This window comes from Trematomus bernacchii, unplaced genomic scaffold (genome assembly GCF_902827165.1).
Source record: "Trematomus bernacchii unplaced genomic scaffold, fTreBer1.1, whole genome shotgun sequence".
Classification (NCBI taxonomy): domain Eukaryota; kingdom Metazoa; phylum Chordata; class Actinopteri; order Perciformes; family Nototheniidae; genus Trematomus; species Trematomus bernacchii.
Genome location: NW_022987899.1, coordinates 2,675,038 through 2,700,655, shown reverse-complemented (window position 1 = coordinate 2,700,655; position 25,618 = coordinate 2,675,038). Strand labels below are relative to the sequence as shown.

The following is a 25,618-nucleotide window of genomic DNA, read 5'->3' as shown; positions in this document are numbered from 1 at the left end:
TGGCCTTTACACATGTGGAAGACGTCAGGACCATTGATGTACAAAGAGAACTGGATACAGCGTTGGAGGCGGGTCTGCGTTCATTCCAATGAAAGTTGCTTTGTGGCGCATGAAGCCAAGACCCTGATTTTCCAGATTAAGCCCATAAAGCATGCATATTTATGTTTTCCTTAAGCCCCACCTCCAATGGACTCCATCATAACAGCGCCTCAGAGAGAGGAAATAACTCTGGATTCAGCTTTTAGAGCATTTTACAACTTTTAGGACCTTTAAATAAGGGCTAAAGTGTTTGTACTGTATTGAACAGAGGGCCAAAAACACATGTTTGAGATCTGACCGAAATACATTTTTTTTGTTCTGAGATAAAAGTCAAAATGCTGAGATCAGAGTCAGAACCCTGAGAAAAATAGTTAGATTTCTGAGATAAAATAATTCAGATTTATTTCAGAATCCAGACTTAAAATTGCTTTGGGTCAGATCTTATAGACATGAGGCCTTAATCCTCTTCCGTTATACTGGGCCGTTGATTTGTTTAAAAAAACTGCTCATTTACAGGTGTCTCTTTTCCAATGTAAGACAATTGGAAAAAGTCTTCTTGGCCCCAATGACAGATAACAAGACACAGAAGTTTAGTACAACTGTTTGTGGGGGGCTGTGGCGCAGTGGATTAGTGTGCTGGTGTTCGGATCAGGGGAGCACATGTTCAAACCCCACTGCAGTCAGCATGTCGTTGTGTCCCTGAGACACTTCACCCCAAATTGCTCCTGTGGGGATTACCCACAGTATTGAGTATGTATGTAAGTCGCTTTGGATAAAAGCATCTAACAAGTAACATGTAATGTTTGGCCACCATAGGAATTTGCTTCTACGTCTGCTTCATTTTGTGGGGGCTTAGTTGGGACACATGGAAAGGCAAAGCAGGCAAATGGCGTTCTGCCTAGAAGCAAATGGTTTTAGTTTCCCTAGTCGAACAGAGATCACATTTGACGGGTTACAGACTCTATATGTTTGGCCAGGAATCAGCCTTTGAACAAATAGCTGCTCTATGAAGCCATCAAAGGCCAAGCTGAACGATCTCCACATTGTCTGTGGAATATGTCAGAATAGAGAGGAATGGGTACCACTTTACAATAAGACTACCCTTATAAAGGATTCATAAAGGGTCTATAATTAGGTTATGAATTAGGTTGTAAACACTTTATTAATCATTAAGAACCATTTATAAACCAGTTATAACATAGTTTTCATACATCAACACAGGCTCACTATTTGGCAAGATGACTAAGCCTTATATTGGCTACTTAGCGAGAATCAACTCAGTGAACAACAGATACCAAGGATTCTGGCTGATGAAGAAGACAAAGTAAGCTAGCCAATATAAGGCTTAGTCATCTTGCCAAATAGTGAGCCCACATGTATCTGTACTGCTAAGTCTTATATTGGCTACCTAGCTTACTTCGTCTTCTTCATCAGCCACCATCCTTGGTATCTGTTGTTCACTGAGTTCATTCCCCCCCATCCATCTTGTTGTTTCTTGGCATCTCTTATGACCATTTATTTACGAGTTACTAACATCTATAACTGCCAAAAGGGAGCCTTATTGTAAAGTGTGGAACAACTCCCCATTTAATAATGAGTCACTACCATTTATAATAAGGCTTAGCAGTACAGATAAATGTGGGCTCTCTATTTGGCAAGCAACCGGTCACAGTTGCCCTGTTTATCTCATGTCTTATAAAAGCTTATTAATGATTTATAAAGTGTCAACCTAATTAATAAATGAATTACAAACTATTCGTAAACCCTTTATAAGGGTAGTCTTATTGTAAAGTGGTACAGAGGAATGTTAAGCTCTGGTTTTGCATGATCTCTATGGTCAGATATCCATCCATCCAGCCTAGTATGTCATTCCACTAAACAAAATGCAGAGGATCAACTAAATGAGCTATTCCCTATCTACGGACCCAATCATCTGCTCTTCCAACACACATCTTGATTGCCATAGACGATCGAAGAAGCCAATATGAGCTCTGAGTGTGTGTGAGTAAGTCCATGTAAATGAGACGGTTAAAAGACAAAGGGCTTTCATATCTGTAATCATAATTTGGCTAAGAAACCTACAAAGACTGACTGTAGGAACGTCTATTGTTTGCTTTTGCACGTGCATGGGGGTGCAGGCGTCCAAGTCCGTCTCTGGTCATTCTGCTCACTCCTTTCTCTCCCTACAAATCCAATTCCACTCTGCCACTGCCAATTTCAGGTGCTCTCCCTCCAGAAAGCAGCGCCAGCCGATTTCAATAGAACAAACTGAAATTGGCAATTCACTCCCCCGTATCGATCCAGTCACTTTAAGACTAGGCACTCAACATTGAGAGCTGCCAACCAACCAAGATTATGTATGTGTGTTCATGTGTGTTGTGGTGTGTGTGTGTGTGTGTGTGTGTGTGTGTGTGTGTGTGTGTGTGTGTGTGTGTGTGTGTGTGTGTGTGTTTGTGTGTGTGTGTGTGTGTGTGTGTGTGTGTGTGTGTGTGTGTGTGTGTGTGTTTGTGTGTGTGTGTGTGAGTGTGTGTGTGTGTGTGTGTGTGTGTGTGTGTGTGTGTGTGTGTGTGTGTGTGTGTGTGTGTGTGTGTGTGTGTGTGTGTGTGTGGGCTTCTGTTTGTGAGCATGTGGGAATCCTTGCCAGTATGCAAGTGAATCAATACCTGGATTGTTTACCTGAAATCAGAAAACAAGACTTTCTTTACTGATATCATTTAGACTTGAAGCACACGTGCTGCTATGGATTTCTTTTTCGACTCTTGCTTTGTTTTCAACATCTTAATGACCATTTTGTCACCCTTGAATCACAATAAAACACTCTCAAGGTCAATATAATAACTGTTTATGGTGTTTTTTATCCAGCCCATTTACTCTTTCCCAGTTTTAGTCAATGGGTACAATTATTTTTTAGGCCCAATGAAGTCACATGATTGACACAGATGTTGTAGTACTGCCGTTTGGCCACTATGAAAATCAATACCTGGATTGTTTACCTGATATGCGAATACAAGACTTTCTTCACTGGTATCATTTAGATGCAAAAAAATGCTCTGCCATGGATGTTTATTATTATCCCTAATACTCTAAGGGATTTTATTACTTTTGCAACGTTTTTATCATCTAAATGACCACTTTGTAACTCGAATTACAATAAAACGCTTAGGGTCAATTTACCCCTCCTATTGTCTTCGTGTTCCCCCCCTTACTTTGTGTTCGCGGTCAAATTTGACCGGTCCTGTTTTAACTGCTATTACATTAACACAAACACCATTAATCATCACCAAATTTCATTTAACACCCTTTCAAACTGTACATATTGTATCATACTACTGGTATACATGAAAAACTGCAGTAAATATACAAAGAACAGACACTGAACATGTATTGCGTGTGCCAGGTGTGATCCATGTGGGGGGATGGGCACATAAGAGCGGGAAATGTGTCAAATTGTTCTGTGTGTGTGTGTGCGTGTTTGTGAGTGCCAGGTGTGATCCATGTGGAGGGATGGGCACATAAGAGCGGGAAATGTGTCAAATTGTTCAAATGGTGTGTGTGTGTGTGTGTGTCAGGTGTGATTCACATGGGGGGATTGGGCACATAAGGGACACACACACATCTAGAGTGTGTGTGTGTGTGTGTGTGTGTGTGTGTGTGTGTGTGTGTGTGTGTGTGTGTGTGTGTGTGTGTGTGTGTGTGTGTGTGTGTGTGTGTGTGTGTGTGTGTGTGTGGGTGTTTGTGTGTGTATTTTATCTGATCCGGATGGTTACTAATTCCTTTTCTTTATGGCGGGAACACCAAACAAAGTTGACTAAATCATCCAAAATGCAATGAAAGTGGTGATCAGCAATTGTATATGTTCAAGTGTCTACTGTGAAGGATATCATAAAGCCTTAATGCAATCGAATGTAAAACAAAAAAGTTATGATTGATGAAAGTAGTAAATCGAAGACAACAGGAGGGTTAATATCTGTTTTTAAAATGTTTTTTTTTCTGGCTCATTCACTCGTTCCCAATGTAAATCAATGAGTGTTTTGGGGGCTGATGTGATATTTATTTTTCTGGTCTATATGACTTTCCAACATCTAAATGACCATTTTGTAACCTTTGATACACAATAAGACACTCTCAACCTAGTATAAGTTCATATTGATTTTTATCTGGCCTTGGCTGGCTATGATCCTCTACAATAAATAATTTTCCCAGTGGTAAATGCTATTAATATTTAACCATATAAAGCTTTATTTATATGATGACTCAGGAAAAATACTGTCATGCACTCTTATATAATGCTTGAGAAAGGAAACCATGCTGTTATATTATTTTTTTGCTACACAAAAAGTCATTGACCTTTTACATTTATCCATCAAACCTCTCCATGTATTGTTACAAAATAATTACCATGCATTTGCCAGATTTGAAAGCTCTTTCTGCATGTCGGTCATGAATTAGAGTAGATTTGTAATAATTTTTTAGCGCAAATCAGTATTTTGTATCCTTGAATTGCTAAACAAGTGTGCATTAATCCCCCTACTCGCACCCCCTTCTAATTATTGGTGTCAATTTGTACTAAAAAAAACTGAAGTTAAAGATTTGTTGAGTGTTATTGGCTAGCTGCTGTGTGGAGTGTAAAATTACTGATTTCATTTATAATAATTATAGTTATTGTGTGGAATCCATTTGTTCATGCTGTCTCCACACTCTCTTTACCACACATTAATAAATGGACATTATTTCAACCCTTACTGTTTGCTCTTTGCTAGCTAGCTTTGGCCGTTAAGTGCACACATGATCCAGAGTAAAAGAGCTGGAATTACAAGGGAAATACAGGTGGCCTACTGAGAGTCTTGTCTTTTAACATTAAAACAAATCGTACAGGTGTTTCAACGGCTCAACGTAAACCAGATTCGACACAAGCACTCTTCATTCAGACTTTGCAGACTCCTGCTGTGAGCTTGAACTCTGTATTGAGTCTTTTTCTGCAGAAAAGCTTATAAAAGCCCTATCATGCATTTTGGGGCATTCCTGTAGTGTGTTACATAGGCTTTCTGCATGTAAACTGTCTGCCAAAGCTAAAATCCCTGTGGTCCCTCAAGAAGGAGTTTATCTCAGACACCCTTATTTATTTCCTCAACGCTTCTATTGGCTAAAGCTCCAACACATAGTAGCCTACTTGATAGGCTAAGGGGCGGGACATCTCTAAGCTGTTGACCAATCACAAGAGCCGGCCAGCTCACCAATCAGAGCACACTGGGCTCTGGTTTCAGACAGAGGGTGAAAAGCGGTGCTGCAGCACAGGCAGTATGAGAAAAATAAAGAGCTTTTTGAACTTTAAAGCATGGAGACATGTCACAGTAGAGGGACAATGAATACAAAAATGTACCTGAAATTAGCATAATGTTATTTGTAAATATTCAAAGACAATCTCTTGACTTAAAATGTTATGTCTTTAAGATATTTCCAAAACAATGTAGAGTCTGTTGCAACCAAAGCTTTTCCAAACACCAGTTTGCCACACATTTGGTGTCACTAAACGGTTACATCCAGATCATGGAAAGGTACCACTGCTCAGAGACCCTGTTGTCGGGCCTCATTCATTAGAGGTAAAAAAAACAACAATCTTCTGATTCCACTGAGTTCTCTGTAACTACTTTGTGTGAGTCTCCTACTCACGTAAATGCATTTGCTTAACAACACGTCAGTGGACCAATCATCACATATTTCTGTTTCCAATACACACTCTGGTGTTGTAGTACCTTCACCTCAAATGTAACCCTAGTGATGAAGATCCAAGGAATCTGCAATTAGCAAGTTGTTTCCTTAAATGTAGGTCTGTGTCCTTAACAAGCATCTATGTTTTGATGGTAGCCTAATGGGGAGGGGATGTAATTACAGTCCATACAAACATGCTACTCAACACTCAGACAACACAAGCTCTAATTAACCCGCTGTCTTGGGCTTTTATGTGAAAATGAGAGCTTGTTAGCGGTCTGTAGGGATGGTAGAAGAAAGTGTAGAGGAAATCTTCACATCTCAAACATTCGAATAATAACTGATGTGATTATGGTTGCTGATTTGTGTCTTTTTTTGTTGTTATTTTATTTTCCATTAAAATCTGATGTTTCTTCTACTGCGTCACCCACACAGTATTCTGTAATAGGGCTTGTGATGCCACAGAATAATGTTTTGTGTTAGAAAAAAGGATTATCTTCGCCTTGAGTCTCACAGAAATAAAGCCTAGTAAATGGCAACATAACAATGAACTGTCCATGTGGATGAAGTCATTCAACAAGCAAGTATTGGGTGCAGGAATGAGTCCTAAAACTCGGGAATGAGTTAGCATTTTACCACTTCCAGTTGCCAGTAAATTAGCTTTTTGTAAGATACCTGAAAATAGATCCGTGGTTAATACAAACTTACTAGATTTTCAAGTTTTGTTGCAAGACATAAAATATATTAGTAAAAACCCAACTGGTGAATGTCTGAAGCTTTTGTGTCATGAAAACGGCAGTTGCTAACAAGCTACTAAATAAGACTGCTAAACATTAGCCGCCTTTAGCTTAGCGGTTGTTTTGGTAGCCGTGCGACCATGATGTTTGTAGCCGAATGTTAGCTTTTACATTTTGCCAATTCCAATTACGCTTCAAAAGTTACAGAGTGGTGTCATTTTGTAGAGATTATCCTGCTGAACAAAACATCAATTATCATAAACCTGTTTTTACCGCAGAACTTATTTTCCGCACTATTCCAAAATCCAATGGAATATTCCCATTAGCTTTTAATTGAGTCCTGGTAATGCTAACTTCTGGATCGGCAAGCAAAAATGTGTCATCGCTTCACCACTCTATACTCGGTGTTGAAGTTGTGTTTGTGTGTGTGTGTATCTAACTCTTATATCAACAACGTAACCACTGCACAACTCATAATATGCAGGTGGCCTATCTACAGTAAGTGTTCCCATTATGCAGCATTCCACATAAGCACAGCACAGATGTTGGACCCCTATGGGGGAGTAACAGCATTTTGGATGAAGAGGGAAATGCACAAGAACAACTTTATCACACACCAAGCGTTTGCTGCATCATTTCTAAAGAAAATGTCCTCCCTACCTGCTGCTGCGCTCTGCTTGGTTTGACCAGAGCAGACACACACACATACACACATACAGACACACACACACACACAGGGTCAGATGGGCATATTTACACACGGCCAAGCATAAAAAGAATGCTAACAGCTGTCAGTATTAAGCTTTGATAGCTGCTTTAAATGCACTTCATGGGCTAGACGCGATATAATGATTAACCACTCTGTGTTTGTTGTTATTCATGTGCGGTGCAAAGCTCACCAGTCACTACTATCTGTCGAAAGAAGGTCAAAGTGTGATTAATCCTTGCCGTCTTATGCCAGCGATGTTGTAAAACCCTGCGATGACCTTGTGAACTCCTCAGAGCCCCGGGTTCAGTGGAGTATCACACAGGGGCCGTTTCTCAATCGTGAGTACGCTTGCTTGGTAGCACATGTCTGCCGAGCATCTTGCTTCAGAAGCGAGTTAAGAATACTTCCTGACATTTGGAAAACAAAGAGTGGAACAGGCTAGCAAGTGTGCAGGTGTGCGTCATATGATAGGCCCCGCCTTACATTTTCCGCCACAGATTTTGGAAATTGGTCCGTGCGCAAAGCATTGTGGGGATTTTAAGACCGTGGAGTCTACTCATGTGCAGCCTCGATATTTCTCCAAACGGATTACGCCGGGCTCGGTAGATTTCCAAGTATGCTGGAGATTGGAACAGTACTTCGGCGGCACTCGATGACGTAGTATGCTTGAAATTGTGGCTCTGCAGCAGCTTTACTCGCGATTCAGAAACACCCACAAACTAAGAAAGAAGGAGGAATACCACACTTCTCGCTCTCCTTTCATGTGTTCAGTGGCGACTGGTCATTAGGGGCAGCCCCACCTAGTGTCAGCAGAAAGTATTACAAATAATGATTACAAAAAATGCAAAAAATAAATAAAAAATATATAAAATATATTTTAAGATCATGTTTAATCATCTGATTCGTCTGTACATTGCTGTTTTAGTCTGTGTTCTTCTAATTAGTGTCTACAGTCACAGTGTGTGCCTATTGAGCTGTTTAGAGCCATGTGGGACAAAACCCGATCATGCCCCTCCCTCTCACTGTCTAAGTGAATGGTGACTGTAAAAACTACACTGCGCATGCTCAGAGTATTTTCCTATTTAATGTGCGTGGCAAAAAAATAATGACCATAGGGGCACTGAGCTGCCATCCCCACCATACGTCATCTCACATAATTCAGAGCTGTAAGTAGGTGTGCCGCGAAAAGTGTGGTGTGTGAAGAGGAGACGAGAGAGCTGCAGTGACGCGTCCTAAAACCCCGAAGTAAGCTGCGCATGGCTTCCCTCGACAAAAAAGCAATGAGATTTCTCCATAGGATTTTAGAAAATAGCTCGAAATAAGATCTGTGGGAAACGTACCTGTTAGATAAATGCACGTTTTGTTCAGCCGGATAATATCCACATGTCTACCCTACTTTTATAATTTTTGAATCATAAATCTATCGATTAGATTTATGATAGACTTTTGAAACTACAAGAAGATAAGGAGGACTTTTACAAAAAAGTAATAGAGATATTTGTCCTGAAGGATAGGCAAATGGACTTCATCTTCAAGTCAAGGTAAGACCGCAATTTTATTGAAAATGGGATCTTACTAAGAGAGAACAATTAGAAGAAGAATAGGGAGGGATGAAACCCTCTTTAATGGTCACACATGCAGAGCACACAGCACACACAGTGAAATTTGGCCTCTGCTTTTAACCCATCCTAGTACAAGGAGTCTAGTACTAGGAGCAGTGGGCAGCTATTGTACAGCGCCCGGGGAGCAATGGGAGTGGGGGGGAAGGGGGGTGTCCGGTGCCTTGCTCAAGGGCACCACGGCAGGGCAGGAGGTGAACTGGGACCTCTCCAAGTAGAAGTCCACACTCCATATTTAGGTCTGGTCGGGGACTTGAACCAGCGACCCTACGGCTCCCAGTCCAAGCCCCTACTGACTGAGCCACTGCCGGACAACAGGTTAAGGGATAAACACTGCGAAAACAACTCGTACTGTCATGGATAATTATTTCAGTTTTATTATGCACTTTCTCCAACTCTCCACATTACAATAATTTAGAAAGAAGAAGTACTGATTAACTCCACAACAATTATCTTCTGGAGTTATGAGGGACCTGGATTTCCTGTAAAGTAACTGACCTTTGTTTGCTGAAGACTGGATTATAGCATATATAATATTAGCATTTGCAGCAAATGTACATGCACGAAAACCTATATAACCAACACAGTCTCACTCCCTGAACATCCAGGAGCGACGCTTGGTCAGGGTCCTATGGCGTGCAGTTGTGACTAGGGGTTTCACCAACTAATCGACTAGTCGACTACCTCTACCACTAGTCGGCACTGTAGGCTCTAGTCATCTAGTCGTGAACAAAATGGAGGCAAACGTGGGAGATGAGGATGCCGACGTTGGCGCTGAGGTGCTGCAAAATGCTCCAGCAAAACACGTCCGACATTCAGGGGTCCTCATCTTATGCGCAAATGCGCCGCACCTATGCACTCTACAGTTTCAGTTTTAGCTCCGGCGCTAAAAGTTCACGAGCGTGCTCCACTAGCACCCCCTCTTTGAACAGCTGTTTGGACCTCATTTCGAGAGCAACAAGAAACACGGGTCAACAGTGGCGCGGATGAGCTACGGGATTACTGCCAGCAGGCACCCCATATCCCCACAATGGATAACCCTCTGAAGTGGTGGGCACAAAACGCAAACCGCTCCCCTCGTTTAGCCAAGCTTTCCAGGAGCTACCTGGCTACACCAGCACCCCAAGTGAACGGATGTTTTCCCTGGCAGGCACCACTGTCACCCGACAGCGGTCAAGCCTCCTTCCCTCCAACACAGTCTCACTCCCTGAACGCCCAGGAGCGACGCTTGGTCAGGGTCCGTGGCGTGCAGTTGTGACACGCCGAGTCTCCTTCAGCTTCATAAACGGATGCAAAGAGCTTTCAACTGATTGCAATGTATTCCCATCGGCGGCGGTATTTGACGCTCAGGGAAGCACCGCATCGGTCCATGTCGGCGGCACTTAAAGGCAATGTGAGCGTCCATTCCCATTGGATAACGGAGGATTTTACACCCGGAAGTAAGTATTCTCTTTACTGTCGATTGATTTTACAGTGATATCTGCACTACTCATCAACTCAAAAACACCAGATTATCCTTGTTAATTACACAACATTGATTGGTTTAAATTGTGTGCAATGCTTTTGTATTTTTCCTCTTCGATTCGGAGAAACAAATATTTTTTCGGAGTTTAGGATGGCAGAAGACACTACACTACCCAGAATCCTCAGCTATCGTTTGGGACTACACCATGTGCTTCGCTCGACAAACCCCGTGATTAGTCCTCAAGCTCTGTGATTGGTTGACCTCCAAATGCATTCCATATGAAAAACGTTTCGTAAAAGATAAGAGTGCTTGCTTTACTCTTTGAAAGTCATCACATGAATGCATTGTAATAAATGGTTCGGCTGCATTAAATATTACACATCTGTCGTAGTTCTTCATTTATCTACAGAGATTGGGCCTCAGAATAGACCGGAAACTATTCTTTTAGCGTTCTGTTTTGATTTCACAATAAAGTTAGTAGTAATATTTAGTTTTGATATTATTGTTTTTTATTAACTACTAGACCGCTGGGTCATGTTAAGACCATCTTTTCTGTGTTGCTGTGGGTTTTTTCCATCACTTTTGTGTTACAAATATCAAAACAATAACAAAATATATCCGTCGTAAACTAAACCAGAAACAGCAGTATATTTTATTTTGTTAACACTGTAAACTTGACAGCTTTTTAACCCAAACCACCTACTGGTTAAAGCACGTTATTACACGTTTAGAGTAATTGCAATGCAAGTAGATTGTGTTGCTTTTTAATGACTGTTTTAAAATGCCTTTTTCTTAATGTCTTTCATTTTTGTAAAGCACTTTTGAATGTGTTATATTTTATGAAAACATTCAAATATTAAGAGTACATACAAAATAGGAGGAAAGTAGAAGGTCAATGATAGAAATATAGAATATAAAATATCAAGAAGATACTGTAAATGATATCTAGAATAAAACAGTTTAGTGCCGGATGTACAAAGATATTAATAGGAGGATGTGCAAAACAGACAAACTAATTAGGCTTTATTTAAACATTAAATAATACTTTATGTTAAGGACTTCTTTTAAATACATGTAAGCAAAAAGCTTTGGGGGTATCTGATAAATATTAAGCCTGACAGAGTACTTAACACTTAATATATTGCATGGTTTGTTTTGGGACTTGACAATCAACTTTCCTGCAATGTTAACTATGTTGAAGCACTTATTTTAACCGATATTATACATATTTATTATACTCTTATAAGATGTATGTAGATAGAATAAGAAATGTGCAGAATATGACAGTTTAACCTGTTCCACTCTGAGCCTGTTTTTCAGGTCTCAGGCTCGAAAATGACATTCCCAGAACAAATGACCATATCTTCCCTTCTAAAAGGGTTAAATTAATAATCTTTTTTCTCAAAGTAATGATAAACCTGTGAGTTGGATGTAGAAGTGTCAGAATCAATATAAATGTTTTTTATTTTAAAGAAAATTCAGATTTTACATAGTAAAAAACTGTAAATTATAGTGTCCGTCCAAAAATTATTTTTTACAGATAGTGAAAACTACCCTTGGATGATGGGTTAGTAGACTAAAAGCTTTAGGAATCCAAAGTACAACATATAATAAGTACCCTGTATCAAGATTGATGCAAAACAAGTGAAATTTGACCTTTTTAGAGAGATTTAGCCAAAAACTGGGCCATCTGGGGTCATTTGGGTGGATTTGACCTATCTCTGGCCCCCCTTGCTCGATTTGGTTGGTTGACATACCCTTGTGACCGTTAGAGCCAATAGAATCGAAGGAGGAGACTCACATACACACACATTGTAAAGAAAAAATGTGGCCGCTTCGCGTGTGGAAAACGAAACCAAACTGGAGGAATGTCTCCTTCTGGAGTTTGGAAACTAAAACGCAGTTGTATTGCTTATGGATTATCAGAAATAATTTCAAAGAAGGCACAGACACATAGGATGAACCTATGGATTAACTGCAGCATCGTTTTTTTTATCGTTTTAATGCCATTGAAGACCACTTTTGACCAAGGTAAGCCATATTTACATGTTTAGCTTCTTAGCTCCACATGTGATGATGTACGCTTTCGTTGATAGCGTCGCGAATGTTTATCACTGAGTGTTGAGGTGGGCACCGGTAGATTCAGTGTCTCCAGGACACCAAAAACGAGTGGTTGGCTGTGCATCTAGGATAAGTAATAAGGGAGTTATGAGTGAGTTTAAGTGCCTTTGTAGGTCCCGTTTTTTCGATCGAGGCTAATTCAGAGGCTGAGTGCTAGCATTGTGGGGTTTTTTTGAAAAAAAAAATTAAAAAGATCAGTTAGCTGAGTTTCTTCCCGTTACATGGATATAACACATTCATAGTTTTATTCAATATTAAGATTCCTTAGACGTTGTTTCCTGCAAATGACGCGTTTATCCGCCCGGTACCGGGGGGAAGGTGTGAAACAGGTTAAAGGTCCCATGTCATGCTTTTCCGGTTATTACCCGTCCCCTTGTGTGTTATGAAGGTTTTTATGCATGTAAACGGTGTGCAGAGTCAAAACCCTCAAAGTACACCCTGTAGCGAGTAAAACTCTTAACACAGAAAATACCTCCCCAAAACGCCTCGTTGGAGATACGTCATTGTCCATTTGATTCTTCCGGGACGGGGTGACGTAACCCCGTACCCGGAACGAAATGGACTAATCTGTGGAGCCGTTACGTTACGTCCGCGGAGCCGTTACGTTAAGCCCCCGCTGATTGGTCCAAATTGACCAATCCACGGACTTCCTCACACACAGGCAGCTCTGCTGATTTCTCCTCCCTGGCTGCAGGCTGATAACAGACAGTTGGGATTGCGGCGAAATTCTCTCTGCAGACCCATTCTCACAGCGTTTATCAACCTTTGTCTTACTCAATATCAAGCCACACTTATTGTTTTTACTTCGGCTGTGAGTTTGTGTGTGCTCAGGATGAGTTTGGCTGTGTTTCGCTGTGTATGCTAAACAAGGAAACAACACCTCCACGGAGCTCAGCGCGATTCACAACGTCCCGACCAATCAGAGCACACTTTGCTCACAGGGAGGGTGGGGGCTGGAGCTATTGGAGCTACAACGAGCCGTTAAAGGCAGAGAGTGAAATTCAGTGAATACACGTAGTTTACAGAGATGCTGTATGAGAAACCATGTGAGTTTGGAAAATTGCACAATATAAATCTATTTTAGTTTACCTCAACAATGGAATTATGATCAGTGGAAATGGCCATGACATGGGACCTTTAAATATTTCAAAATTCTATGAAAAAGACCATAAGTATTTGTCGAGCCTTTGCGATGCTAACTTTTGGGTCAGCCTACATACATAGGTAATCACTGCACCACTCTATAGGCAGGGCACTTATATGCAATGCTTGTTTTATGCATAATGATTGATCTGGAAGCATTTCGTTGAGGTATTGATCTGGGTTCAGTTCCTGTGTTGGCAAACATCCGCCCTGTTGAAGAGTTTCCTCCAGAGTGCAGCTGATCCTCTGCTTCCAAACTGCTTCTTCCCAAGGTGATCCATACAGCCTCTTCTGTGTTTGCAGGCATATGTTCTTGCATGTAGTTTCCTTCTCTTTCGAGAGTTGTGCATGTTACAACATGTGTATTTTTTGCAGTTTCATCCTGGTTGAACACTCACAGCAACTTTTCTCACAAATCTTGTCTCCGCCTGTCAGGCAAACTCAAAGAAGGAAGAAGATAAAAGAAAAACGAAACATCAAGGAACGAGGTGAACCTCTCAGACAGGCTGCTGAGACACCGTCTTTCAGGTTCTGTGTGTTTTTTGAAGGAGTTGCATCAATTTAAAGTTTTTCAAAGACAATCTGCGCATTCTTGAAAAATGTAAAGATGACACTGAAGTTTATGACAGCTACTTCTTTAAGTTTAAAGACACGCATATAGCAATATGTGCTATATGTGCAATATATATTTGCCGTTAATAACTGTGCAATATATACCTGGCTGTTAAATCCTAAGAACTGTTACAGGATGTGTATTTTTGTAAATTGTGTAACTTTTAATTTTTATTATAACTTTTTTTTTACTTTTACTTTTTTATGCCTGCAACATATATAACATTAAGCTGTCTGTGGCTCTTTTTCTGCTGTAACAACGTACATTTCCCCTCTGTGGGACTAATCAAGGTATTCTGATTCTGATTCTGATACATTTATAACTGATAATTAAAGTGGTCATATTATGCTTATTTCCAGGTTCATATCAGTATGTAGTGTCTCTACTGTGACATGTCTCCATGCTTTAATGTTCAAAAAGCTCTTAATCTGTCTCCTACTGCCTGTGCTGCAGCACCTCTTTTCACCCTCTGTCTGAAACCAGAGCCCAGTCTGCTCTGATTGGTTAGCTGCCCGGCTCTGTTGTGATTGGTCAACCGCAGAGATGTCCCGCCCCTTAGCCGTTCACGAAAGACGTTTTGAGCTCTAGCCAATAGAAGCACAAGTGTTACTGTACGACACTATGTTTCGGAAGTAAACAAAGGAGTCAAATGGAGGTGTTTTAGGCAGGGGGGGGTGTGGGAGAGAAACTGATCACAGGAATTGTAGTCTCTGAAAACGATTTACATACACAAAAAACCTATTTAACACACTATAGGATATAGAAAACCCTCAAAAGCATAATATAATGACAGTGAAAATGTGTGTTTTTCAAATAAACAAACACACTGATGTTGTAAAATAACAACATGTTGGTCAAACATTAATTCAGACCCACTTTTTTTACCATGAGATGCAATTCCCTCCAATCAAATTAACATCCTCATTTAAAGTTCAATTAGCTGTTTTAATCCCCTTTTTTTGTTTTAATCCCTCCCTCTCTTCTCCCTCATCATGGCTGGGAGTTCAGGCTGTGCGGGTAGCAACAACGAATCTCCTCGTTACCATGGCAACTCTGAGCGGGTGATCTTTTGTCAGGTGCCAAGAGCTTGCTGCAACAGAACAGCGTTGGTTATGTGTGTGTGTGTGTGTGTGTGTGTGTGTGTGGGGGGGGGTGTGTGTGTGACCAGGATAGAAAGAAAACAGTGTGCTTATCTTTTTTTAAGAAGGACTGCTTAACCCCTTTCTTTTCGTCGTGTCACTCCTCCAGCTCCTCCAGCATCTTTTTCGCCCTCTCCGTATCTTCCGTCATCTTTCATTCAGACACGCTATTGTAACATACTTCTCCCCGTCGATTAAAGGCACTCCTCAACTTTGTCATCCCCCTTCTTCCCCTCCCAAACACAAGGAAACAAAACTTACTGTGTGCTTCTCTGTTTTTTTTTCTTCTACACCCACTCTCCTCCTCCTCCTCCTCCTCCTCCTCCTCCTCCCTGCTCCATGATATGCAGATTCTCCGCTCTCAAAGTACAGACTGTATTGATCTTTCCCTCTCACTCTCTCCCTGTCTCTCACCGTTCCCCCCCGATCCATTATCCTCTCTTTTCTTTTTCTCTTCCTCCCTCCTTCTCTAATGACCTCTCTGCTGATTCAGAGGCCATGCAGAGTTATGGCATATCTCTATTTCTATATAACGATAATTAGAAAAACCTATTAGTCTGCAGTGAAAGTCAAACTGCACGCAGCACTGCAGCTGGAGACAAAAAAACTATTTTTCATGGCATCTTGTGAATGCAGAGTTATTGGAAAGATTTTCTGAGTAAAACATGTGTGTGTGTGTGTGTGGTGTGTGTGTGTGTGTGTCCTAAATTAGGTGAATGACTTGTTGTTGCTGCGTGTCGCTGCCTGCCAACACAGAGGCCCTCTCTCTTCGACTTCACTTAATCAGTATGCAGCTCCTCTCTGCATCACTGTCCTTGTGTTATAAATACGTACACACACACACACACACACACGCACACACATACACACACACACACACACACACACACAATCACAAACAAACACACGCGCTTCATCAACATTCTGCTCCTGACTTCATCACCGTCCTTGTGGTATAAATATCATTTATAAATAGGGAAGTTGGAAAAAAACAAACTTGGATCAAGTCCAGAGTCCGAAACACACACAAGCATGTGCACACACTCACTTACCCCCCCTGCCCCTCTCTTGCTCTACACTCACACACACACACACACACACACACACACACACACACACACACACACACACACACACACACACACACCACACACACACACACACACACACACACACACACACATAAGCACGCACAGGTAGACACTCTTGTCCCAAATATGTGAACACATACATACACACGAGCTCAGTCACTTCGGGGTGATAAATAAAGCAGTGCGAGCTCAGCAGCAGCCCTCTGCCATGTCAGGCTTTACTGATGTCTGCTCCAATCCAGGGGAGTGGTTTAATCAGGTCCCACAAAACCAATCTAATCTGAGACCCACATCATGCACACACACACACACACACACACACACACACACACACACACACACACACACACACACACACACACACACACACACACACTCACTCACTCACTCACTCACACACACACACACACAACATAACTTTGGAATAAAAAATATTCTTGATCAAATTATCAAAATAATGCTGTCAGTGCTATTCACCTTTGGGTTACTCAAAATGACACATTTTAATTAATTTGAGAATGGGGGGGGGGACTAGAGATGAAACCTGAGAATTAAATATACAAAATGTAATGACGTTAAGCCTCTGGAGAAGTGTTAGAAGTAATGTAAATTGGAAACTTGCGAGATAATAATACTGGAAATTGAAAGGCGGTGTCTTTGATTTTCCTCAATGAAGATGATGGGAAAGGTGAGACATTAGAAAAGAAAACTGAGCCACTTCAAATGAAAACTTGAGAACCCAGGCAAGAGTTTAGCCTGCTGGAGTGTGTGCTGTCAAACTGGAGCAGAAATGTAAACCAAATCAGTGCTGAAGCCTCAGAAGCAGCTTCTGAGGCTTCATCCAAACACCAAGGTCTGCATGTTTAATGACTGAGTGACTCACAGGCAGTCCCTATACAGTTCGAACTTATTGCCTCCATATATAAACCCTCCCAGTCCTTCAGTAGAAGATTGAAAATGAACGCTAACATGCATGTGCAGGCACACAGGAGAAAATTTGAACTTTATTAGTGTACACTATAGAGGGAAAAAGTAAATCTGGGTTTATTCAAATTGTGTGTCATGCACATTCACACATGCCCTCATATTCTGGGGTTTTCCCTTTTTGATAAGGCAATTCAATTGGACGCCCTCCTCAAATTACCACAGTCTTACATGCAATATCCTGTGTTCATAAAGAGGGAAGACAAGGTATTGACTGGGTGATAATGGTCCTAATGGCGTATTTATCATAACCGTTCAAAAGGTATAATAATCACTTTGAAATTTGAATCATAGTTATTGATATTCAGTGAAAAATATACGTTTTTTTCCCTATCAAATCAACCAATCCACGCACGTATATGATCAGGATGATTTCCCTCTTCTGTGCATGGGCTCTGAAATGGAAAACTGGCGATACAAGCTCCAAGATGTAAATGTTAGTCATATGATGCCAAATTAAAAGCATTGTATCATGTTCTGCTTCCACTAACTGCAACATAAATGCTTCAGGAAAAGCTCTTTCAGCACTGCATGTGAGATTATGCACCACTTAGAAGGAAAAAAAAACGCTTACATTTCATGCATGGGCAGATATGTGTCAAAGGGTTAATTGTGTAAAGTAAAGTAAGGAGCTTTATGATTAGATTAAAGGTGGAATGCATTCCTTTAAGGTAATGCACCATAATCCGATTAGCTAACTAGCATTAGAATGAATGAAGGGAGGGTGTAGCCTAATGGGAGGAAGAAAGGAATTGCATGTTGGTAATGGGCAGAAATGGCTCGCGGCTACACAAACTATTAGAGAAAAATGAATGTATTTGGTTTTTAAACAGGTATTATTCGTTGTGGAAAATTATCAGTATTCTTAAAGATTTTTTGATGTATATACCTTTCTGAAAAAGAGTTGATGAACAAAGGTTTTCAGGCATTTTTGAAAATATACTTTGACTTTCTTTGCCAACAGTTAAAAAAATCTGCCTTTTCTTATTCCTTACATACCGTTTCTTGGTCAGGACCCCTTAGCGTCTCTTTATGGCGCAATTTCCCAACGCATGATGCTTTACTCGGCCGTATGAAACATAAGGTTTGTCTAATCTACCTCTCTGCCAGAAAGCACATTTCCCAAAATGTCTAACACCTTTTTAAAATGTTGCCCCGTGTATTTCTTCAACAGATAATATTCTTTCTCATTCACATTCCACTCCCATGTTTTCCCTGCCACCAGACCAGAGATTTATATCGGCAATCTCATGGTCACAGGCCTGCTTCTCCCGCCTCTAGGCTACTGCTGCTCCTGAACACCTCTGTAAAACCGTGACATGATACAGAATGAGGGAAAAGGATGGGAGAAATAGATGGGGTCAAAGGATCAGCAGAGGATTGTCGGAGTTTAAAGGATGGGGGCATCAAGAGAGGGCGAAGGCGAAGAAGATGGTAGCCACATCTCACCCTCTCTTTCTTTTTTTCGGTCTTTTGCAAACACACACGCTCACTCCAACCCTAACACGTGTACACATTTCTTTCAGTTCCTCTGTCTCTTACATCAACCTGCCTGTCAACCCCGCTGACCCGAGCGATCCATCAACAGCTGCTGTTGCTCCGAGGATGTGTGGGTGAAAGAAGAAAGAAAAAAACAGTGGTGCATAAATGAGTCCTAAAACCCGTAAATAACGTAGCATTTAAACACTTCCTGTTCCCTCATCTCAAAGTCTATGGTTTTTAGAACGTGTTTGTGGTTAGCTAAGACTTTTTGTTCTTCTACATTACATTACATGTGACTTGTTAGACGCTTTTATCCAAAGCGACTCACATACTCAATACTGTGGGCAATCCCCACAGGAGCAATTTGGGGTGAAGTGTCTTGCCCAGGGACACAACGACATGCTGACTGCAGTGGGGTTTGAACCTGTGACCCTCTGATCCCAACACCAACGTACAACCCACTGCACCACACGCCTCCACCTTCTACGACATAAAAATATGACAGTTATCACCCCACTAAGCTTCTATGTGTCATACACATGTTGGTTGTTAACAAGTGACTAAATGAACTACTTAACATCTCAGATGATTAGCTTAGCGGTGGTGATGCACAGATATGGGACTGTGATGTGGTTTTGTAGTGTGAGTATCATAAATGTTTGTTGGCCAAAGATCTTATTTTTTGCAATATCCCGAACTCCAATGGAAAAATCCCTTTAAAAACGGTAAGAAACTGATCAGAATACCTTGCTTTTGGTTAAGGTGGTTTTGCTTTTGAAACCATGGAGGGACAGAAACTGGCTCCATCTGCAACACATACATCTTTCTCTCTTTTATTGTCACTGCTCCATTTCCCCTCAGATGCTAGCCAAAGTTATAAATGCTCCTATTAAACAAAGCAAGAAAAATCCTCTGTCTTTTTTTTTTTTGTAATACAAAAATAATGTGGTGTAATGACCAGTGAAAATTATGATAAATCGCCCTGGATTTTTTTCCTTCACTGTCAATTTAAATAAATTCAGAGTCTGCATTAAAAGAAGATACAGTCCCACTGCTTTACATTTTACAGTTCATCCTCCTCACCCGCCCGTCCATCACCTGCCTCTCCAGCACTGTCATTCTCCAAGCCGCTTTATTCATGGTGCCCAGAAAATTACTCGGTCGAAGCAGTTAAGCATGCTCATACATCCGACATTTAAAAAATATCTTCAACCTATTTTTCAGTCTCCTCTTAAGGTGCTCAAAATGTAACTTGTGTGCACAGTTTATCTCACATCCTCTCTTCTCGTCACCTCTCCATCTCATCAGTCTCCTCCAGCTTCCTTATCACACTCGGCCCTCTCCTCTCCAGGCAAGAAAAAGGGAAGGAGAGAAAGACCAGAAGGGTGGAAGAGGAGATAGGGGGAGAGGAGAGTGACAGCAGCTTACGGGGAAGAGGGTGGGGGCTTTTTTCCCTCTCTATCTCACTACCCAACTCACTCTCCCTTGCGCTTTCTCTCACACACACACACTGCAGGGGTCTCTGTTCTTCTCTGTCTAGTTGTGTTTCCTTAAGGGTTTTCAGCTTCACTCATACACAGCTGCCTGCTGCTGCCCTCGCTGCCTGACAGCGGCTGTACCACACCAGCATGCATGCCTGTCTACACACACACACACACACACACACACACACACACACACACACACACACACACACACACACACACACACACACACACACACACACATACCATGTATACATTACTTCAGGGGACATTACATTGACTTACATGCCTTTCCTGGAGACTTATCCTAACCTTAACCATAACCAACACATGCCTAATCCTAACCCTAACCCTAACCCTAACCCTAACCAAGTCTTCACCCTAAAATCAATGATTCCCCTCATGGGGACCTCCATTTTGTCAGGGTTAGCCTTATGTAAACAGATGTAGGTCCCCACAAGGATAGTAATGCTAGGCCACACACGGGCGCCTGAAGGGAAACATGAGAATATACACCGACAGATTGTAGAAAATACAGAGAAGCAGACATGTAAGACACATGCTGATTTGCAAAACAAGCCATGCAGCATGCGAAAGCAAACGTACAGGATTTGTCCTGCGTGTGACCGTGGATCAGCATTCTGCCGGAATTACAGGGCTGCATTATGGATTCTCTCCACAGCCCACACACTCAGAGGAACACACACAGCCACACCAACAGACATCACTGAGACATTTCAAAATAGCAAAAAAAACAAGTCAAATTGTCCCTGTTGGTGAGACTTATTTTTCTTTTTAACACCACTACAGAAATTATACAATCGCTTAGCCATGGCACGAAGTAACACATGCTCCTCCTACGTTCACACTTGCAAGAAAAGCTCTCTAGTTTCCAAATATGATAATAAGCTGTTCCAAATTCAGAACATCTAGAAGTTTCTATTTCTCGGTTCTGCCCATAGTTTGCATATATATGCATATTCCAAACAATGGCAATGTGCCTGATAACACACTGTAAACCCATATGTTGAAAACAGTTCTACTAACTTCCATATATTGAGTTCCTGCAACATTGTCCATGTTTTTGAGTGTTAGTTATTTATTTACTATGTTGCGGATAAAGTGATAACTACTTAAAAGTATATAGATAGATAGATAGATAGATAGTACTTTATTGATCCCAAATTGGGAAATTGTTGTATATATTTAACTGCACTATTGTTTATTAAAACGTGTGTCTGACGCCATTAACGACACACAGGAAAATACCACAAATGCCTGCAGTCCGGTGGATCCGCCTCTCTTTTTAGCAATTTCTATATTGATATATACTTGTAAGTGTTTGAATTTGGTTTACACGCCATCCACATTAATCTCTAAGATCGACATATTAACATTTATTTTAGAGAAATTGAAATTAAATATTTGGCTATAAAACGCCTCAGGTAAATGTGGATAATTAAGATACCTATAGAAATGCATAGGGACATGTTTGTGTGTGTTTGTGTGTGTGAGAGCTGATAGTGTAGAAGCAGCCAGGCCTTAATTAAGCGAACTCCTCTGATCTAATGCTCACAATGCAAGTGATCCCTGCTCATTAGGCAAAAAATCTCCATAAATCCTTCTGCCCTCTTTGCTGTAGTAGTAGTAGTTACAGAGCACTCTCTCTAGCTCTAACAGATACACTTCATTACACACACTTAACATACACACACACATACATTACACATCATTACGCTCACTAACCAAGCAGAAATGTTTGGCTGACATCGGATCAGGGAGCGAGGACAGACAGTGGCCTGTGTGCTGGGTCAAAGGGAAGCGCCTGACCCATTCATGTGTTTCTAAAAACACAACCCTAAAGGCTGCTATCATTTAAAACTAGACATACTGTTACAAAGCTGCTCGTATTTTCTGTGCTTGTAAAATAATGGTGTCTGTCATATTTGTAAATGCAACAAAAAGTCACATCTTCAATTCTATACACATAAGCAATACACAAGAAATGCTGATGCATGGAGTTAGTATGCACAACTTTGCAATGAGGGGATAGGATTGTATGCGTTAAAGACCAACAGTGTTGCACAATTATTTTTGCAACCATGACTCAAAATGGGATTGGGACTATAAGCGTTAGGAACAGAGTGTGTAGGACAGGTCTTTGTGCAATCATGACACAAACGTTTATTCAATACAACAACAAAAACTCCAAGAGAATTTAAAACTGGGTGCAAAACAAAATGAATCTTAACTAAACAAATTATAACATAAATTAGCAAATAGAAAAATCATGATAACAGCATTTAAACACACACACTGTAGTGTTTTCTGACTAAACTACCAGAAACCTGCAGGTCCGCTGCAAGTCTTACTACTTTTAAATCCAGGCTGAAGACTTTTCTTTTTGCCGCTGCTTTTAATTGAACTATTCACATCTTAAACTGCACTGTAACTATTATCCAAGTATTTTTTCTTTTAACCCTTGTGTTGTGTTCGGGTCTCCCGTGACCCGTTCCAAGTTAAAATGATATAATAACTATGCTCTAGTTTTTTTTATCGGAACAAGGCTTCATGATATCTCCACAACAGCTATATAAACATTACAAAACTAATTTTGATAATTGTAGCCAAGTCTGAAGGTCTCTTAAAAAAAAAAGTATAATTTGGTGTTCGGGTCTGGGGAGACCCAGCAGAATTGTTTTGGGAGACTCGAGGTCAAATTTGGCCCAATCAAGATTCATCTTTGCCTTTACATACAAACACCAGCTTTCGAACACAACACAAGGGTAGTTAAAGTATATTTGATTATCTTTGCTTTTTAATGGCTGTTTTTAAATGCCATTTTCTTAATGTCTTTCATTTTTTAAAAGCACTTTGAATTGCCTTGTGTTGAAAGGTGCTATATAAATAAACCTGCCTTGCCTTGCCTTGCCTAATGCAGCCCTGATAGTGCTGCTACTTTCTTCTCAGCAGCTTCCACCTGTTCCACTTGCCCTCTCTTCAGGCCACGACCGTACCCTTGGGTTAATGGAAGTCAGCAAGCTGATCGAACAGCCAGAGCCAGCAACACACACACTCTCTCACACACACACACACACACACACACACACACACACACCACACACACACACACACACACACACACACACACACACACACACACACACACACACACACACACACACACAAACAGAGGTGTTACGCACTGTTAGCAATACAAATAGGATTCACAAAATGTGTAATTCAGCGCTACTCAGTCTTCAAATCCCTCGGTTTTTCCTGTGATATGTGTGTGTGTGTGTGTGTGTGTGTGTGTGTGTGTGTGTGTGTGTGTGTGTGTGTGTGTGTGTGTGTGTGTGTGTGTGTGTGTGTGTGTGTGTGTGTGTGTGTGTGTGTGTGTGTGTGTGTGTGTGTGTGTGTATGTGTGTGTGTACGTGCAAGCAAATACCTATATATTTTATTCATATGCATAATGATGTGTAAAAGTAATATTTATATAGCTCAAGGTACGGTATGACACTTGCCCTCATGAATTTAGTTTTGCATCATGTTGACCCCCCGCTAAAAACATGAATAATTCATTTTACATGGAAATGTACTTTGCCGTAGTCTGTGCTGTGTTTTTTTAAGGCTAGTGTGTGTTATTCCCAAACACAAATTGTCTGAGAATCCAGTGAATTCATCAAAAAGATTCACTCGTCTTTTCTTCACCTCTACTTCCCTTTTATTGAATTCTCCACTCAAATCCAATGTCACTGAAATGTGTAAAGTGCGCTGTCCTCAGCACACATTTCATCACATGCTTTGATGCTTTTACTTGCAAATCAGCAGCTTCATCTTGCTTTTACTAAAACTCTGAATAGCAAACATTCCTAAATATGCAACAGCACTGAACCCCCTAAAATATGTTTTTACTTATGAAGTACTATGCAATTTGATCGATGCAGGCACATCAGATAGACCCGCAATCAGCAGGTGGCCTTGGCCGACTAAACCATTCACAATCTGAGCGGAGCAGCTAAGTGTCAAATCATCACATGCAGGCACCAAAGAGACATCAGTGTCTTTTATTAAGCTTAATTCTTCTCTTAATATAACCTCACACAAGTTGCATTGATTTCAAATGCTTAGAGAGAACAGTTTGTTTACTTGATTTCAATTTGAGTAAAAAATAAAGAGAGGAAGTAATCATCTCTAAAAACTGTGAAACATTCATTCTTACCAGTCGATATATTTCATGGAGTTATTTGACAGCAATACAACAAATAGTGGCCTTTTAACAGCAGACACTCAATACCTTGGATGTAATAAAACAAACTGAAAAATGCACTTCTCTGTTACTCAGTTATCAGCGCTTATTTCCACCAGTTTGGCCCATTATCTCGGGTCACTTGGAGATGTCATGCTCACAAAAAGCAATGCACCTGGCTGTCACACACAAACACACACCAACACACACACATAAATATATACTTGACGGAGACTAGCTGCAAAAGTAGTTGCAGCATGTCATCCAGATAAAAGCACAGAATACATGACTGAAGTCAACTGGAGTCAGAGGAATATCACCGAGCATGACACAGTCTAGCAGCAAGGTCAACAGGGAGGTCAACATTGGGCTGTTTTGTGCGTCTTCAAAAAGAGATACATGGATGGCTAGATGTACGGATAGGGATCAGGGCAGAATACAGTAATGGAGGAAAAGTCTAACAAGTGTAAAGAAGAGGGATTTAAAAAAAAAGTAATGCAGAAAAGGGAATGGAAAAAATAATAAGCCTGAAACCTGAAACACCTCCATTGGATTCCTTTGTTTATTTCCTGAACATAGTGACATCATTTTGTAACACTTGCACTTCTATTGGCTAGCGAACCAACACGTTGTACCCATGGATGTATAATAAGACAGCGTGGGAGGCGGGGTCTCGTTGCTCATTGGCGCATGAGGACAAAATGGCCCAACTTTTGAGAGAGTGAAAAGTCACAGATTACCCATCATGCCTGGCTGTCAGAGCAGAAGAACCCGTATGTGCGCTCACAGAGCATGCGCCCCTTAAGACCCGCCCCCCGAGCTCCCACTCTCGGCTCACTAGAATGAATGGAGAGAGAGAATAAATCTAGATTTGGCTTTGAGTGCATTTTACAACTTTAAGGACCTAATGATTCTAATAAGGGCTATAAAGTAGTTCATACTGGGTAGTTTATTTAGTTTAAAAAAGATTATCCGCTAATTTACAGACGTCTCTTTCCCCATGTTAGTCAATGGGGAAAAGTCGTTCTGGGCCC

General features: G+C 40.9%; 1 protein-coding gene across 1 annotated transcript in view; it reads right to left on the bottom strand.

Moving 5' to 3' along the window:
* Positions 1-7,576, bottom strand: part of si (sucrase-isomaltase (alpha-glucosidase)) — a 90,640-nt gene extending 83,064 nt beyond the window's left edge. Inside the window, exon 1 of the mRNA XM_034114563.1 lies at positions 7,385-7,576. The gene's annotated coding sequence lies outside the window, so the exon portion shown is untranslated. The remainder of the gene's footprint in view (positions 1-7,384) is intronic.
* Positions 7,577-25,618: the final 18,042 nt, after the last annotated feature.